Genomic DNA, 16,337 nt, shown 5'->3' on the forward strand with positions numbered 1-16,337 from the left:
GAGGAGAACATTCCTTTTCATGAGTGCCTCGTTATGGGAATTCATTTAAATGCAAAGAAAATCTGTAAAATTCTGTTTACTCCTTGTAGACTCTTCAACTAGCAGTTTCCGTAGTGTAGCGGTTATCACGTTTGACTCAACCGCTCTAGGTCCCTGTTTCAAAACCGTGCGGAAGCAGAGACCTCTGAGACATAAAGGAAAACTCGGTGTTTTATGTGCTCCTCATTATGGGAACGCAAATACATGCAAAGAATATAAGTAAAACTCTATTTACTCATTGTAGTTTTTTTAACATGTGGTTTCCGTAGTGTAGTGGTTATCACGTTTGCCTCACACGCGAAAGGTCCCCGGTTCAAAACCGGGCGGAAACAGAGATCTCTGAAACAGTAGAGGAGAACATTCCTTTTCATGAGTGCCTCGTTATGGGAATTCATTTAAATGCAAAGAAAATCAGTAAAATTCTGTTTACTCCTTGTAGACTCTTCAACTAGCAGTTTCCGTAGTGTAGCGGTTATCACGTTTGACTCAACCGCTCTAGGTCCCTGTTTCAAAACCGTGCGGAAGCAGAGACCTCTGAGACATAAAGGAAAACTCTGTGTTTTATGTGCTCCTCATTATGGGAACGCAAATACATGCAAAGAATATAAGTAAAATTCTATATACTCATTGTAGTTTTTGTAACATGTAGTTTCGTAGTGTAGTGGTTATCACGTTGCCTCACCGCTGAAAGGTCCCGGTTCAAAACCGGGCGGAAACAGAGACTCTGAGACATAAAGGAAAATTGTGTTTTATGTGCTCCTCATTATGGGAACGCAAATACATGCAAAGAATATAAGTAAAATTCTATATACTCATTGTAGTTTTAACATGTAGTTTCCGTAGTGTAGTGGTTATCACGTTCGCCTCACACGCGAAAGGTCCCCGGTTCAAAACCGGGCGGAAACAGACATCTCTGAAACAGTAGAGGAGAACATTCCTTTTCATGAGTGCCTCGTTATGGGAATTCATTTAAATGCAAAGAAAATCAGTAAAATTCTGTTTACTCCTTGTAGACTCTTCAACTAGCAGTTTCCGTAGTGTAGCGGTTATCACGTTTGACTCAACCGCTCTAGGTCCCTGTTTCAAAACCGTGCGGAAGCAGAGACCTCTGAGACATAAAGGTAACAGAAAACTCTGTGTTTTATGTGCTCCTCATTATGGGAACGCAAATACATGCAAAGAATATAAGTAAAATTCTATATACTCATTGTAGTTTTTGTAACATGTAGTTTCCGTAGTGTAGTGGTTATCACGTTCGCCTCACACGCGAAAGGTCCCCGGTTCAAAACCGGGCGGAAACAGAGATCTCTGAAACAGTAGAGGAGAACATTCCTTTTCATGAGTGCCTCGTTATGGGAATTCATTTAAATGCAAAGAAAATCAGTAAAATTCTGTTTACTCCTTGTAGACTCTTCAACTAGCAGTTTCCGTAGTGTAGCGGTTATCACGTTTGACTCAACCGCTCTAGGTCCCTGTTTCAAAACCGTGCGGAAGCAGAGACCTCTGAGACATAAAGGAAAGAAAACTCTGTGTTTTATGTGCTCCTCATTATGGGAACGCAAATACATGCAAAGAATATAAGTAAAATTCTATATACTCATTGTAGTTTTTTTAACATGTAGTTTCCGTAGTGTAGTGGTTATCACGTTCGCCTCACACGCGAAAGGTCCCCGGTTCAAAACCGGGAGGAAACAGACATCTCTGAAACAGTAGAGGAGAACATTCCTTTTCATGAGTGCCTCGTTATGGGAATTCATTTAAATGCAAAGAAAATCAGTAAAATTCTGTTTACTCCTTGTAGACTCTTCAACTAGCAGTTTCCGTAGTGTAGCGGTTATCACGTTTGACTCAACCGCTCTAGGTCCCTGTTTCAAAACCGTGCGGAAGCAGAGACCTCTGAGACATAAAGGAACAGAAAACTCTGTGTTTTATGTGCTCCTCATTATGGGAACGCAAATACATGCAAAGAATATAAGTAAAATTCTATATACTCATTGTAGTTTTTTTAACATGTAGTTTCCGTAGTGTAGTGGTTATCACGTTCGCCTCACACGCGAAAGGTCCCCGGTTCAAAACCGGGAGGAAACAGAGATCTCTGAAACAGTAGAGGAGAACATTCCTTTTCATGAGTGCCTCGTTATGGGAATTCATTTAAATGCAAAGAAAATCAGTAAAATTCTGTTTACTCCTTGTAGACTCTTCAACTAGCAGTTTCCGTAGTGTAGCGGTTATCACGTTTGACTCAACCGCTCTAGGTCCCTGTTTCAAAACCGTGCGGAAGCAGAGACCTCTGAGACATAAAGGTAACAGAAAACTCTGTGTTTTATGTGCTCCTCATTATGGGAACGCAAATACATGCAAAGAATATAAGTAAAATTCTATATACTCATTGTAGTTTTTTTAACATGTAGTTTCCGTAGTGTAGTGGTTATCACGTTCGCCTCACACGCGAAAGGTCCCCGGTTCAAAACCGGGCGGAAACAGACATCTCTGAAACAGTAGAGGAGAACATTCCTTTTCATGAGTGCCTCGTTATGGGAATTCATTTAAATGCAAAGAAAATCAGTAAAATTCTGTTTACTCCTTGTAGACTCTTCAACTAGCAGTTTCCGTAGTGTAGCGGTTATCACGTTTGACTCAACCGCTCTAGGTCCCTGTTTCAAAACCGTGCGGAAGCAGAGACCTCTGAGACATAAAGAGTAAAGAAAACTCTGTGTTTTATGTGCTCCTCATTATGGGAACGCAAATACATGCAAAGAATATAAGTAAAATTCTATATACTCATTGTAGTTTTTGTAACATGTAGTTTCCGTAGTGTAGTGGTTATCACGTTCGCCTCACACGCGAAAGGTCCCCGGTTCAAAACCGGGCGGAAACAGACATCTCTGAAACAGTAGAGGAGAACATTCCTTTTCATGAGTGCCTCGTTATGGGAATTCATTTAAATGCAAAGAAAATCAGTACAATTCTGTTTACTCCTTGTAGACTCTTCAACTAGCAGTTTCCGTAGTGTAGCGGTTATCACGTTTGACTCAACCGCTCTAGGTCCCTGTTTCAAAACCGTGCGGAAGCAGAGACCTCTGAGACATAAAGGAAAGAAAACTCTGTGTTTTATGTGCTCCTCATTATGGGAACGCAAATACATGCAAAGAATATAAGTAAAATTCTATATACTCATTGTAGTTTTTTTAACATGTAGTTTCCGTAGTGTAGTGGTTATCACGTTCGCCTCACACGCGAAAGGTCCCCGGTTCAAAACCGGGCGGAAACAGAGATCTCTGAAACAGTAGAGGAGAACATTACTTTTCATGAGTGCCTCGTTATGGGAATTCATTTAAATGCAAAGAAAATCAGTAAAATTCTGTTTACTCCTTGTAGACTCTTCAACTAGCAGTTTCCGTAGTGTAGCGGTTATCACGTTTGACTCAACCACTCTAGGTCCCTGTTTCAAAACCGTGCGGAAGCAGAGACCGCTGACACATACAAGACGGAACAGAAAACTCTGCGTTTTATGTGCTCCTCATTATGGGAACGCAAATACATGCAAGGAATATAAGTAAAATTCTATATACTCATTGTAGTTTTTTTAACACGTAGTTTCTGTAGTGTAGTGGTTATCACGTTCGCCTCACATGCGAAAGGTCCCCGGTTCAAAACCGGGCGGAAACAGAGATCTCTGAAACAGTAGAGGAGAACAATCCTTTTCATGAGTGCCTCGTTATGGGAATTCATTTAAATGCAAAGAAAATCAGTAAAATTCTGTTTACTCCTTGTAGACTCTTCAACTAGCAGTTTCCGTAGTGTAGCGGTTATCACGTTTGACTCAACCGCTCTAGGTCCCTGTTTCAAAACCGTGCGGAAGCAGAGACCTCTGAGACATAAAGAAAAACTCTGTGTTTTATGTGCTCCTCATTATGGGAACGCAAATACATGCAAAGAATATAAGTAAAAGTCTATATACTCATTGTAGTTTCTTTAACATGTAGTTTCCGTAGTGTAGTGGTTATCACATTTGCCTCACACGCGAAAGGTCCCCTGTTCAAAACCGGGCGGAAACAGAGATCTCTGAAACAGTAGAGGAGAACATTCCTTTTCATGAGTGCCTCGTTATGGGAATTCATTTAAATGCAAAGAAAATCAGTAAAATTCTGTTTACTCCTTGTAGACTCTTCAACTAGCAGTTTCCGTAGTGTAGCGGTTATCACGTTTGACTCAACCGCTCTAGGTCCCTGTTTCAAAACCGTGCGGAAGCAGAGACCGCTGAGACATACAAGGTAACAGAAAACTCTGTGTTTTATGTGCTCCTCATTATGGGAACGCAAATACATGCAAAGAATATAAGTAAAATTCTATATACTCATTGTAGTTTTTTTAACATGTAGTTTCCGTAGTGTAGTGGTTATCACGTTCGCCTCACACGCGAAAGGTCCCCGGTTCAAAACCGGGCGGAAACAGACATCTCTGAAACAGTAGAGGAGAACATTCCTTTTCATGAGTGCCTCGTTATGGGAATTCATTTAAATGCAAAGAAAATCAGTAAAATTCTGTTTACTCCTTGTAGACTCTTCAACTAGCAGTTTCCGTAGTGTAGCGGTTATCACGTTTGACTCAACCGCTCTAGGTCCCTGTTTCAAAACCGTGCGGAAGCAGAGACCTCTGAGACATAAAGCGTAAAGAAAACTCTGTGTTTTATGTGCTCCTCATTATGGGAACGCAAATACATGCAAAGAATATAAGTAAAATTCTATATACTCATTGTAGTTTTTTTAACATGTAGTTTCCGTAGTGTAGTGGTTATCACGTTCGCCTCACACGCTGAAAGGTCCCCGGTTCAAAACCGGGCGGAAACAGAGATCTCTGAAACAGTAGAGGAGAACATTCCTTTTCATGAGTGCCTCGTTATGGGAATTCATTTAAATGCAAAGAAAATCAGTAAAATTCTGTTTACTCCTTGTAGACTCTTCAACTAGCAGTTTCCGTAGTGTAGCGGTTATCACGTTTGACTCAACCGCTCTAGGTCCCTGTTTCAAAACCGTGCGGAAGCAGAGACCTCTGAGACATAAAGGTAACAGAAAACTCTGTGTTTTATGTGCTCCTCATTATGGGAACGCAAATACATGCAAAGAATATAAGTAAAATTCTATATACTCATTGTAGTTTTTTTAACATGTAGTTTCCGTAGTGTAGTGGTTATCACGTTCGCCTCACACGCGAAAGGTCCCCGGTTCAAAACCGGGCGGAAACAGACATCTCTGAAACAGTAGAGGAGAACATTCCTTTTCATGAGTGCCTCGTTATGGGAATTCATTTAAATGCAAAGAAAATGAGTAAAATTCTGTTTACTCCTTGTAGACTCTTCAACTAGCAGTTTCCGTAGTGTAGCGGTTATCACGTTTGACTCAACCGCTCTAGGTCCCTGTTTCAAAACCGTGCGGAAGCAGAGACCGCTGAGACATAAAGGTAAAGAAAACTCTGTGTTTTATGTGCTCCTCATTATGGGAACGCAAATACATGCAAAGAATATAAGTAAAATTCTATATACTCATTGTAGTTTTTTTAAACATGTAGTTTCCGTAGTGTAGTGGTTATCACGTTCGCCTCACACGCGAAAGGTCCCCGGTTCAAAACCGGGCGGAAACAGAGATCTCTGAAACAGTAGAGGAGAACATTCCTTTTCATGAGTGCCTCGTTATGGGAATTCATTTAAATGCAAAGAAAATCAGTAAAATTCTGTTTACTCCTTGTAGACTCTTCAACTAGCAGTTTCCGTAGTGTAGCGGTTATCACGTTTGACTCAACCGCTCTAGGTCCCTGTTTCAAAACCGTGCGGAAGCAGAGACCTCTGAGACATAAAGGAAAGAAAACTCTGTGTTTTATGTGCTCCTCATTATGGGAACGCAAATACATGCAAAGAATATAAGTAAAATTCTATATACTCATTGTAGTTTTTTGTAACATGTAGTTTCCGTAGTGTAGTGGTTATCACGTTCGCCTCACACGCGAAAGGTCCCCGGTTCAAAACCGGGCGGAAACAGACATCTCTGAAACAGTAGAGGAGAACATTCCTTTTCATGAGTGCCTCGTTATGGGAATTCATTTAAATGCAAAGAAAATCAGTAAAATTCTGTTTACTCCTTGTAGACTCTTCAACTAGCAGTTTCCGTAGTGTAGCGGTTATCACGTTTGACTCAACCGCTCTAGGTCCCTGTTTCAAAACCGTGCGGAAGCAGAGACCTCTGAGACATAAAGGTAAAGAAAACTCTGTGTTTTATGTGCTCCTCATTATGGGAACGCAAATACATGCAAAGAATATAAGTAAAATTCTATATACTCATTGTAGTTTTTTGTAACATGTAGTTTCCGTAGTGTAGTGGTTATCACGTTCGCCTCACACGCGAAAGGTCCCCGGTTCAAAACCGGGCGGAAACAGAGATCTCTGAAACAGTAGAGGAGAACATTCCTTTTCATGAGTGCCTCGTTATGGGAATTCATTTAAATGCAAAGAAAATCAGTAAAATTCTGTTTACTCCTTGTAGACTCTTCAACTAGCAGTTTCCGTAGTGTAGCGGTTATCACGTTTGACTCAACCGCTCTAGGTCCCTGTTTCAAAACCGTGCGGAAGCAGAGACCGCTGAGACATAAAGGTAGAAAACTCTGTGTTTTATGTGCTCCTCATTATGGGAACGCAAATACATGCAAAGAATATAAGTAAAATTCTATATACTCATTGTAGTTTTTTGTAACATGTAGTTTCCGTAGTGTAGTGGTTATCACGTTCGCCTCACACGCGAAAGGTCCCCGGTTCAAAACCGGGCGGAAACAGAGATCTCTGAAACAGTAGAGGAGAACATTCCTTTTCATGAGTGCCTCGTTATGGGAATTCATTTAAATGCAAAGAAAATCAGTAAAATTCTGTTTACTCCTTGTAGACTCTTCAACTAGCAGTTTCCGTAGTGTAGCGGTTATCACGTTTGACTCAACCGCTCTAGGTCCCTGTTTCAAAACCGTGCGGAAGCAGAGACCTCTGAGACATAAAGGAAAGAAAACTCTGTGTTTTATGTGCTCCTCATTATGGGAACGCAAATACATGCAAAGAATATAAGTAAAATTCTATATACTCATTGTAGTTTTTTTAAAATGTGGTTTCCGTAGTGTAGTGGTTTTCACGTTCGCCTCACACGCGAAAGGTCCCCGGTTCAAAACCGGGAGGAAACAGAGATCTCTGAAACAGTAGAGGAGAACATTACTTTTCATGAGTGCCTCGTTATGGGAATTCATTTAAATGCAAAGAAAATCAGTAAAATTCTGTTTACTCCTTGTAGACTCTTCAACTAGCAGTTTCCGTAGTGTAGCGGTTATCACGTTTGACTCAACCGCTCTAGGTCCCTGTTTCAAAACCGTGCGGAAGCAGAGACCGCTGACACATACAAGACGTAACAGAAAACTCTGTGTTTTATGTGCTCCTCATTATGGGAACGCAAATACATGCAAAGAATATAAGTAAAATTCTATATACTCATTGTAGTTTTTTTAACATGTAGTTTCTGTAGTGTAGTGGTTATCACGTTCGCCTCACACGCGAAAGGTCCCCGGTTCAAAACCGGGCGGAAACAGACATCTCTGAAACAGTAGAGGAGAACATTCCTTTTCATGAGTGCCTCGTTATGGGAATTCATTTAAATGCAAAGAAAATGAGTAAAATTCTGTTTACTCCTTGTAGACTCTTCAACTAGCAGTTTCCGTAGTGTAGCGGTTATCACGTTTGACTCAACCGCTCTAGGTCCCTGTTTCAAAACCGTGCGGAAGCAGAGACCTCTGAGACATAAAGGAAAGAAAACTCTGTGTTTTATGTGCTCCTCATTATGGGAACGCAAATACATGCAAAGAATATAAGTAAAATTCTATATACTCATTGTAGTTTTTGTAACATGTAGTTTCCGTAGTGTAGTGGTTATCACGTTCGCCTCACACGCGAAAGGTCCCCGGTTCAAAACCGGGCGGAAACAGAGATCTCTGAAACAGTAGAGGAGAACATTCCTTTTCATGAGTGCCTCGTTATGGGAATTCATTTAAATGCAAAGAAAATCAGTACAATTCTGTTTACTCCTTGTAGACTCTTCAACTAGCAGTTTCCGTAGTGTAGCGGTTATCACGTTTGACTCAACCGCTCTAGGTCCCTGTTTCAAAACCGTGCGGAAGCAGAGACCGCTGAGACATAAAGAAGAAAACTCTGTGTTTTATGTGCTCCTCATTATGGGAACGCAAATACATGCAAAGAATATAAGTAAAATTCTATATACTCATTGTAGTTTTTTTTAACATGTAGTTTCCGTAGTGTAGTGGTTATCACGTTCGCCTCACACGCGAAAGGTCCCCGGTTCAAAACCGGGAGGAAACAGAGATCTCTGAAACAGTAGAGGAGAACATTCCTTTTCATGAGTGCCTCGTTATGGGAATTCATTTAAATGCAAAGAAAATGAGTAAAATTCTGTTTACTCCTTGTAGACTCTTCAACTAGCAGTTTCCGTAGTGTAGCGGTTATCACGTTTGACTCAACCGCTCTAGGTCCCTGTTTCAAAACCGTGCGGAAGCAGAGACCTCTGAGACATAAAGGAAAACTCTGTGTTTTATGTGCTCCTCATTATGGGAACGCAAATACATGCAAAGAATATAAGTAAAATTCTATATACTCATTGTAGTTTTTTTTAAATGTGGTTTCCGTAGTGTAGTGGTTTTCACGTTCTCCTCACACGCGAAAGGTCCCCGGTTCAAAACCGGGAGGAAACAGAGATCTCTGAAACAGTAGAGGAGAACATTACTTTTCATGAGTGCCTCGTTATGGGAATTCATTTAAATGCAAAGAAAATCAGTAAAATTCTGTTTACTCCTTGTAGACTCTTCAACTAGCAGTTTCCGTAGTGTAGCGGTTATCACGTTTGACTCAACCGCTCTAGGTCCCTGTTTCAAAACCGTGCGGAAGCAGAGACCGCTGACACATACAAGACGTAAAGAAAACTCGGTGTTTTATGTGCTCCTCATTATGGGAACGCAAATACATGCAAAGAATATAAGTAAAAGTCTATATACTCATTGTAGTTTCTTTAACATGTAGTTTCCGTAGTGTAGTGGTTATCACATTCGCCTCACACGCGAAAGGTCCCCTGTTCAAAACCGGGCGGAAACAGAGATCTCTGAAACAGTAGCGGAGAACAGTCCTTTTCATGAGTGCCTCGTTATGGGAATTCATTTAAATGCAAAGAAAATGAGTAAAATTCTGTTTACTCCTTGTAGACTCTTCAACTAGCAGTTTCCGTAGTGTAGCGGTTATCACGTTTGACTCAACCGCTCTAGGTCCCTGTTTCAAAACCGTGCGGAAGCAGAGACCTCTGAGACATAAAGGAAAACTCTGTGTTTTATGTGCTCCTCATTATGGGAACGCAAATACATGCAAAGAATATAAGTAAAATTCTATATACTCATTGTAGTTTTTTGTAACATGTAGTTTCCGTAGTGTAGTGGTTATCACGTTCGCCTCACACGCGAAAGGTCCCCGGTTCAAAACCGGGCGGAAACAGACATCTCTAAAACAGTAGAGGAGAACATTCCTTTTCATGAGTGCCTCGTTATGGGAATTCATTTAAATGCAAAGAAAATCAGTAAAATTCTGTTTACTCCTTGTAGACTCTTCAACTAGCAGTTTCCGTAGTGTAGCGGTTATCACGTTTGACTCAACCGCTCTAGGTCCCTGTTTCAAAACCGTGCGGAAGCAGAGACCTCTGAGACATAAAGGAAAGAAAACTCTGTGTTTTATGTGCTCCTCATTATGGGAACGCAAATACATGCAAAGAATATAAGTAAAATTCTATATACTCATTGTAGTTTTTTTAACATGTAGTTTCCGTAGTGTAGTGGTTATCACGTTCGCCTCACACGCGAAAGGTCCCCGGTTCAAAACCGGGCGGAAACAGACATCTCTGAAACAGTAGAGGAGAACATTCCTTTTCATGAGTGCCTCGTTATGGGAATTCATTTAAATGCAAAGAAAATCAGTAAAATTCTGTTTACTCCTTGTAGACTCTTCAACTAGCAGTTTCCGTAGTGTAGCGGTTATCACGTTTGACTCAACCGCTCTAGGTCCCTGTTTCAAAACCGTGCGGAAGCAGAGACCTCTGAGACATAAAGGAAAGAAAACTCTGTGTTTTATGTGCTCCTCATTATGGGAACGCAAATACATGCAAAGAATATAAGTAAAATTCTATATACTCATTGTAGTTTTTTTAACATGTAGTTTCCGTAGTGTAGTGGTTATCACGTTCGCCTCACACGCGAAAGGTCCCCGGTTCAAAACCGGGCGGAAACAGACATCTCTGAAACAGTAGAGGAGAACATTCCTTTTCATGAGTGCCTCGTTATGGGAATTCATTTAAATGCAAAGAAAATGAGTAAAATTCTGTTTACTCCTTGTAGACTCTTCAACTAGCAGTTTCCGTAGTGTAGCGGTTATCACGTTTGACTCAACCGCTCTAGGTCCCTGTTTCAAAACCGTGCGGAAGCAGAGACCTCTGAGACATAAAGGAAAACTCTGTGTTTTATGTGCTCCTCATTATGGGAACGCAAATACATGCAAAGAATATAAGTAAAATTCTATATACTCATTGTAGTTTTTTTTAAATTTGGTTTCCGTAGTGTAGTGGTTATCACGTTCTCCTCACACGCGAAAGGTCCCCGGTTCAAAACCGGGAGGAAACAGAGATCTCTGAAACAGTAGAGGAGAACATTACTTTTCATGAGTGCCTCGTTATGGGAATTCATTTAAATGCAAAGAAAATCTGTAAAATTCTGTTTACTCCTTGTAGACTCTTCAACTAGCAGTTTCCGTAGTGTAGCGGTTATCACGTTTGACTCAACCGCTCTAGGTCCCTGTTTCAAAACCGTGCGGAAGCAGAGACCGCTGACACATACAAGAGAACAGAAAACTCGGTGTTTTATGTGCTCCTCATTATGGGAACGCAAATACATGCAAAGAATATAAGTAAAATTCTATATACTCATTGTAGTTTTTTTAACATGTGGTTTCCGTAGTGTAGTGGTTTTCACGTTCGCCTCACACGCGAAAGGTCCCCGGTTCAAAACCGGGCGGAAACAGACATCTCTGAAACAGTAGAGGAGAACATTCCTTTTCATGAGTGCCTCGTTATGGGAATTCATTTAAATGCAAAGAAAATGAGTAAAATTCTGTTTACTCCTTGTAGACTCTTCAACTAGCAGTTTCCGTAGTGTAGCGGTTATCACGTTTGACTCAACCGCTCTAGGTCCCTGTTTCAAAACCGTGCGGAAGCAGAGACCTCTGAGACATAAAGGAAGAAAACTCTGTGTTTTATGTGCTCCTCATTATGGGAACGCAAATACATGCAAAGAATATAAGTAAAATTCTATATACTCATTGTAGTTTTTTGTAACATGTAGTTTCCGTAGTGTAGTGGTTATCACGTTCGCCTCACACGCGAAAGGTCCCCGGTTCAAAACCGGGCGGAAACAGAGATCTCTGAAACAGTAGAGGAGAACATTCCTTTTCATGAGTGCCTCGTTATGGGAATTCATTTAAATGCAAAGAAAATCAGTAAAATTCTGTTTACTCCTTGTAGACTCTTCAACTAGCAGTTTCCGTAGTGTAGCGGTTATCACGTTTGACTCAACCGCTCTAGGTCCCTGTTTCAAAACCGTGCGGAAGCAGAGACCGCTGAGACATACAAGGAAAGAAAACTCTGTGTTTTATGTGCTCCTCATTATGGGAACGCAAATACATGCAAAGAATATAAGTAAAATTCTATATACTCATTGTAGTTTTTTAAACATGTAGTTTCCGTAGTGTAGTGGTTATCACGTACGCCTCACACGTGAAAGGTCCCCGGTTCAAAACCGGGCGGAAACAGAGATCTCTGAAACAGTAGATGAGAACATTCCTTTTCATGAGAGCCTCGTTATGGGAATTCATTTAAATGCAAAGAAAATCAGTACAATTCTGTTTACTCCTTGTAGACTCTTCAACTAGCAGTTTCCGTAGTGTAGCGGTTATCACGTTTGACTCAACCGCTCTAGGTCCCTGTTTCAAAACCGCTGCGGAAGCAGAGACCTCTGAGACATAAAGGAGAAAACTCTGTGTTTTATGTGCTCCTCATTATGGGAACGCAAATACATGCAAAGAATATAAGTAAAATTCTATATACTCATTGTAGTTTTTTTAAACATGTAGTTTCCGTAGTGTAGTGGTTATCACGTTCGCCTCACACGCGAAAGGTCCCCGGTTCAAAACCGGGAGGAAACAGAGATCTCTGAAACAGTAGAGGAGAACATTCCTTTTCATGAGTGCCTCGTTATGGGAATTCATTTAAATGCAAAGAAAATCAGTACAATTCTGTTTACTCCTTGTAGACTCTTCAACTAGCAGTTTCCGTAGTGTAGCGGTTATCACGTTTGACTCAACCGCTCTAGGTCCCTGTTTCAAAACCGTGCGGAAGCAGAGACCGCTGACACATACAAGAGAACAGAAAACTCTGTGTTTTATGTGCTCCTCATTATGGGAACGCAAATACATGCAAAGAATATAAGTAAAATTCTATATACTCATTGTAGTTTTTTTAACATGTGGTTTCCGTAGTGTAGTGGTTATCACGTTCGCCTCACACGCGAAAGGTCCCCGGTTCAAAACCGGGCGGAAACAGACATCTCTGAAACAGTAGAGGAGAACATTCCTTTTCATGAGTGCCTCGTTATGGGAATTCATTTAAATGCAAAGAAAATCAGTAAAATTCTGTTTACTCCTTGTAGACTCTTCAACTAGCAGTTTCCGTAGTGTAGCGGTTATCACGTTTGACTCAACCGCTCTAGGTCCCTGTTTCAAAACCGTGCGGAAGCAGAGACCTCTGAGACATAAAGGAAAACTCTGTGTTTTATGTGCTCCTCATTATGGGAACGCAAATACATGCAAAGAATATAAGTAAAATTCTATATACTCATTGTAGTTTTTTTAACATGTGGTTTCCGTAGTGTAGTGGTTATCACGTTCGCCTCACACGTGAAAGGTCCCCGGTTCAAAACCGGGAGGAAACAGAGATCTCTGAAACAGTAGAGGAGAACATTACTTTTCATGAGTGCCTCGTTATGGGAATTCATTTAAATGCAAAGAAAATCAGTAAAATTCTGTTTACTCCTTGTAGACTCTTCAACTAGCAGTTTCCGTAGTGTAGCGGTTATCACGTTTGACTCAACCGCTCTAGGTCCCTGTTTCAAAACCGTGCGGAAGCAGAGACCGCTGAGACATAAAGAGAAAGAAAACTCTGTGTTTTATGTGCTCCTCATTATGGGAACGCAAATACATGCAAAGAATATAAGTAAAATTCTATATACTCATTGTAGTTTTTTTAACATGTAGTTTCCGTAGTGTAGTGGTTATCACGTTCGCCTCACACGCGAAAGGTCCCCGGTTCAAAACCGGGCGGAAACAGACATCTCTGAAACAGTAGAGGAGAACATTCCTTTTCATGAGTGCCTCGTTATGGGAATTCATTTAAATGCAAAGAAAATCAGTAAAATTCTGTTTACTCCTTGTAGACTCTTCAACTAGCAGTTTCCGTAGTGTAGCGGTTATCACGTTTGACTCAACCGCTCTAGGTCCCTGTTTCAAAACCGTGCGGAAGCAGAGACCTCTGAGACATAAAGGGAAAACTCTGTGTTTTATGTGCTCCTCATTATGGGAACGCAAATACATGCAAAGAATATAAGTAAAATTCTATATACTCATTGTAGTTTTTTTAACATGTAGTTTCCGTAGTGTAGTGGTTATCACGTTCGCCTCACACGCGAAAGGTCCCCGGTTCAAAACCGGGCGGAAACAGAGATCTCTGAAACAGTAGAGGAGAACAATCCTTTTCATGAGTGCCTCGTTATGGGAATTCATTTAAATGCAAAGAAAATCAGTAAAATTCTGTTTACTCCTTGTAGACTCTTCAACTAGCAGTTTCCGTAGTGTAGCGGTTATCACGTTTGACTCAACCGCTCTAGGTCCCTGTTTCAAAACCGTGCGGAAGCAGAGACCGCTGACACATACAAGACGTAACAGAAAACTCTGTGTTTTATGTGCTCCTCATTATGGGAACGCAAATACATGCAAAGAATATAAGTAAAATTCTATATACTCATTGTAGTTTTTTTAACATGTAGTTTCCGTAGTGTAGTGGTTATCACGTTCGCCTCACACGCGAAAGGTCCCCGGTTCAAAACCGGGCGGAAACAGACATCTCTGAAACAGTAGAGGAGAACATTCCTTTTCATGAGTGCCTCGTTATGGGAATTCATTTAAATGCAAAGAAAATCAGTAAAATTCTGTTTACTCCTTGTAGACTCTTCAACTAGCAGTTTCCGTAGTGTAGCGGTTATCACGTTTGACTCAACCGCTCTAGGTCCCTGTTTCAAAACCGTGCGGAAGCAGAGACCTCTGAGACATAAAGGAAAACTCTGTGTTTTATGTGCTCCTCATTATGGGAACGCAAATACATGCAAAGAATATAAGTAAAATTCTATATACTCATTGTAGTTTTTTTAACATGTAGTTTCCGTATTGTAGTGGTTATCACGTTCGCCTCACACGCGAAAGGTCCCCGGTTCAAAACCGGGAGGAAACAGAGATCTCTGAAACAGTAGAGGAGAACATTCCTTTTCATGAGTGCCTCGTTATGGGAATTCATTTAAATGCAAAGAAAATCAGTAAAATTCTGTTTACTCCTTGTAGACTCTTCAACTAGCAGTTTCCGTAGTGTAGCGGTTATCACGTTTGACTCAACCGCTCTAGGTCCCTGTTTCAAAACCGTGCGGAAGCAGAGACCGCTGAGACATAAAGAGAAGAAAACTCTGTGTTTTATGTGCTCCTCTTTATGGGAACGCAAATATATGCAAAGAATATAAGTACAATTCTATATACTCATTGTAGTTTTTTTAACATGTGGTTTCCGTAGTGTAGTGGTTATCACATTCGCCTCACACGCGAAAGGTCTCCGGTTCAAAACCGGGCGGAAACAGAGATCTCTGAAACAGTAGAGGAGAACAATCCTTTTCATGAGTGCCTCGTTATGGGAATTTATATAAATGCAAAGAAAATCAGTACAATTCTGTTGACTCCTTGTAGACTCTTCAACTAGCCGGTTCCGTTGTGTAGCGGTTATCACGTTTGACTCAACCGCTCTAGGTCCCTGTTTCAAAACCGTGCGGAAGCAGAGACCTCTGAGACATAAAGGAAAACTCTGTGTTTTATGTGCTCCTCATTATGGGAACGCAAATACATGCAAAGAATATAAGTAAAATTCTATATACTCATTGTAGTTTTTTTAAACATGTAGTTTCCGTAGTGTAGTGGTTATCACGTTCGCCTCACACGCGAAAGGTCCCCGGTTCAAAACCGGGAGGAAACAGAGATCTCTGAAACAGTAGAGGAGAACATTCCTTTTCATGAGTGCCTCGTTATGGGAATTCATTTAAATGCAAAGAAAATCAGTAAAATTCTGTTTACTCCTTGTAGACTCTTCAACTAGCAGTTTCCGTAGTGTAGCGGTTATCACGTTTGACTCAACCGCTCTAGGTCCCTGTTTCAAAACCGTGCGGAAGCAGAGACCGCTGAGACATACAAGAGAACAGAAAACTCTGTGTTTTATGTGCTCCTCATTATGGGAACGCAAATACATGCAAAGAATATAAGTAAAATTCTATATACTCATTGTAGTTTTTTTAACATGTAGTTTCCGTAGTGTAGTGGTTATCACGTTCGCCTCACACGCGAAAGGTCCCCGGTTCAAAACCGGGCGGAAACAGACATCTCTGAAACAGTAGAGGAGAACATTCCTTTTCATGAGTGCCTCGTTATGGGAATTCATTTAAATGCAAAGAAAATCAGTAAAATTCTGTTTACTCCTTGTAGACTCTTCAACTAGCAGTTTCCGTAGTGTAGCGGTTATCACGTTTGACTCAACCGCTCTAGGTCCCTGTTTCAAAACCGTGCGGAAGCAGAGACCTCTGAGACATAAAGAGAAAACTCTGTGTTTTATGTGCTCCTCATTATGGGAACGCAAATACATGCAAAGAATATAAGTAAAATTCTATATACTCATTGTAGTTTTTTGTAACATGTAGTTTCCGTAGTGTAGTGGTTATCACGTTCGCCTCACACGCGAAAGGTCCCCGGTTCAAAACCGGGCGGAAACAGAGATCTCTGAAACAGTAGAGGAGAACATTCCTTTTCATGAGTGCCT

At 40.9% G+C, this 16,337-nt stretch overlaps 33 non-coding genes across 33 annotated transcripts; all 33 read left to right on the forward strand.

Annotated features, from left to right (window-relative positions):
- Window positions 1-298: 298 nt before the first annotated feature.
- On the forward strand, window positions 299-371 carry trnav-cac. Its single transcript has one exon. It is a non-coding gene; the product is annotated as a tRNA-Val (tRNA).
- A 501-nt stretch (window positions 372-872) lies between these two features.
- trnav-cac lies at window positions 873-945 on the forward strand. Its single transcript has one exon. It is a non-coding gene; the product is annotated as a tRNA-Val (tRNA).
- A 322-nt stretch (window positions 946-1,267) lies between these two features.
- On the forward strand, window positions 1,268-1,340 carry trnav-cac. The gene has a single exon. It is a non-coding gene; the product is annotated as a tRNA-Val (tRNA).
- Window positions 1,341-1,660: 320 nt separating this feature from the next.
- Window positions 1,661-1,733, forward strand: trnav-cac. Its single transcript has one exon. It is a non-coding gene; the product is annotated as a tRNA-Val (tRNA).
- A 321-nt stretch (window positions 1,734-2,054) lies between these two features.
- trnav-cac lies at window positions 2,055-2,127 on the forward strand. The gene has a single exon. It is a non-coding gene; the product is annotated as a tRNA-Val (tRNA).
- Window positions 2,128-2,449: 322 nt separating this feature from the next.
- Window positions 2,450-2,522, forward strand: trnav-cac. The gene has a single exon. It is a non-coding gene; the product is annotated as a tRNA-Val (tRNA).
- Window positions 2,523-2,844: 322 nt separating this feature from the next.
- Window positions 2,845-2,917, forward strand: trnav-cac. The gene has a single exon. It is a non-coding gene; the product is annotated as a tRNA-Val (tRNA).
- A 320-nt stretch (window positions 2,918-3,237) lies between these two features.
- trnav-cac lies at window positions 3,238-3,310 on the forward strand. The gene has a single exon. It is a non-coding gene; the product is annotated as a tRNA-Val (tRNA).
- Window positions 3,311-3,635: 325 nt separating this feature from the next.
- trnav-cac lies at window positions 3,636-3,708 on the forward strand. Its single transcript has one exon. It is a non-coding gene; the product is annotated as a tRNA-Val (tRNA).
- Window positions 3,709-4,420: 712 nt separating this feature from the next.
- Window positions 4,421-4,493, forward strand: trnav-cac. Its single transcript has one exon. It is a non-coding gene; the product is annotated as a tRNA-Val (tRNA).
- A 322-nt stretch (window positions 4,494-4,815) lies between these two features.
- On the forward strand, window positions 4,816-4,889 carry trnav-cac. The gene has a single exon. It is a non-coding gene; the product is annotated as a tRNA-Val (tRNA).
- A 322-nt stretch (window positions 4,890-5,211) lies between these two features.
- On the forward strand, window positions 5,212-5,284 carry trnav-cac. Its single transcript has one exon. It is a non-coding gene; the product is annotated as a tRNA-Val (tRNA).
- A 322-nt stretch (window positions 5,285-5,606) lies between these two features.
- On the forward strand, window positions 5,607-5,679 carry trnav-cac. Its single transcript has one exon. It is a non-coding gene; the product is annotated as a tRNA-Val (tRNA).
- A 321-nt stretch (window positions 5,680-6,000) lies between these two features.
- On the forward strand, window positions 6,001-6,073 carry trnav-cac. The gene has a single exon. It is a non-coding gene; the product is annotated as a tRNA-Val (tRNA).
- A 322-nt stretch (window positions 6,074-6,395) lies between these two features.
- On the forward strand, window positions 6,396-6,468 carry trnav-cac. The gene has a single exon. It is a non-coding gene; the product is annotated as a tRNA-Val (tRNA).
- Window positions 6,469-6,788: 320 nt separating this feature from the next.
- trnav-cac lies at window positions 6,789-6,861 on the forward strand. Its single transcript has one exon. It is a non-coding gene; the product is annotated as a tRNA-Val (tRNA).
- Window positions 6,862-7,579: 718 nt separating this feature from the next.
- Window positions 7,580-7,652, forward strand: trnav-cac. Its single transcript has one exon. It is a non-coding gene; the product is annotated as a tRNA-Val (tRNA).
- Window positions 7,653-7,972: 320 nt separating this feature from the next.
- Window positions 7,973-8,045, forward strand: trnav-cac. The gene has a single exon. It is a non-coding gene; the product is annotated as a tRNA-Val (tRNA).
- A 319-nt stretch (window positions 8,046-8,364) lies between these two features.
- trnav-cac lies at window positions 8,365-8,437 on the forward strand. The gene has a single exon. It is a non-coding gene; the product is annotated as a tRNA-Val (tRNA).
- A 1,103-nt stretch (window positions 8,438-9,540) lies between these two features.
- Window positions 9,541-9,613, forward strand: trnav-cac. Its single transcript has one exon. It is a non-coding gene; the product is annotated as a tRNA-Val (tRNA).
- A 320-nt stretch (window positions 9,614-9,933) lies between these two features.
- Window positions 9,934-10,006, forward strand: trnav-cac. Its single transcript has one exon. It is a non-coding gene; the product is annotated as a tRNA-Val (tRNA).
- Window positions 10,007-10,326: 320 nt separating this feature from the next.
- Window positions 10,327-10,399, forward strand: trnav-cac. The gene has a single exon. It is a non-coding gene; the product is annotated as a tRNA-Val (tRNA).
- Window positions 10,400-11,111: 712 nt separating this feature from the next.
- Window positions 11,112-11,184, forward strand: trnav-cac. Its single transcript has one exon. It is a non-coding gene; the product is annotated as a tRNA-Val (tRNA).
- A 320-nt stretch (window positions 11,185-11,504) lies between these two features.
- On the forward strand, window positions 11,505-11,577 carry trnav-cac. Its single transcript has one exon. It is a non-coding gene; the product is annotated as a tRNA-Val (tRNA).
- Window positions 11,578-12,291: 714 nt separating this feature from the next.
- trnav-cac lies at window positions 12,292-12,364 on the forward strand. Its single transcript has one exon. It is a non-coding gene; the product is annotated as a tRNA-Val (tRNA).
- Window positions 12,365-12,687: 323 nt separating this feature from the next.
- On the forward strand, window positions 12,688-12,760 carry trnav-cac. The gene has a single exon. It is a non-coding gene; the product is annotated as a tRNA-Val (tRNA).
- A 710-nt stretch (window positions 12,761-13,470) lies between these two features.
- trnav-cac lies at window positions 13,471-13,543 on the forward strand. Its single transcript has one exon. It is a non-coding gene; the product is annotated as a tRNA-Val (tRNA).
- A 317-nt stretch (window positions 13,544-13,860) lies between these two features.
- trnav-cac lies at window positions 13,861-13,933 on the forward strand. The gene has a single exon. It is a non-coding gene; the product is annotated as a tRNA-Val (tRNA).
- A 325-nt stretch (window positions 13,934-14,258) lies between these two features.
- trnav-cac lies at window positions 14,259-14,331 on the forward strand. The gene has a single exon. It is a non-coding gene; the product is annotated as a tRNA-Val (tRNA).
- A 709-nt stretch (window positions 14,332-15,040) lies between these two features.
- On the forward strand, window positions 15,041-15,113 carry trnav-cac. The gene has a single exon. It is a non-coding gene; the product is annotated as a tRNA-Val (tRNA).
- Window positions 15,114-15,430: 317 nt separating this feature from the next.
- On the forward strand, window positions 15,431-15,503 carry trnav-cac. Its single transcript has one exon. It is a non-coding gene; the product is annotated as a tRNA-Val (tRNA).
- A 323-nt stretch (window positions 15,504-15,826) lies between these two features.
- On the forward strand, window positions 15,827-15,899 carry trnav-cac. The gene has a single exon. It is a non-coding gene; the product is annotated as a tRNA-Val (tRNA).
- A 318-nt stretch (window positions 15,900-16,217) lies between these two features.
- Window positions 16,218-16,290, forward strand: trnav-cac. The gene has a single exon. It is a non-coding gene; the product is annotated as a tRNA-Val (tRNA).
- The last annotated feature ends 47 nt before the right edge of the window (window positions 16,291-16,337 follow it).

Source organism: Coregonus clupeaformis, unplaced genomic scaffold (genome assembly GCF_020615455.1).
Source record: "Coregonus clupeaformis isolate EN_2021a unplaced genomic scaffold, ASM2061545v1 scaf3450, whole genome shotgun sequence".
Lineage (NCBI taxonomy): Eukaryota > Metazoa > Chordata > Actinopteri > Salmoniformes > Salmonidae > Coregonus > Coregonus clupeaformis.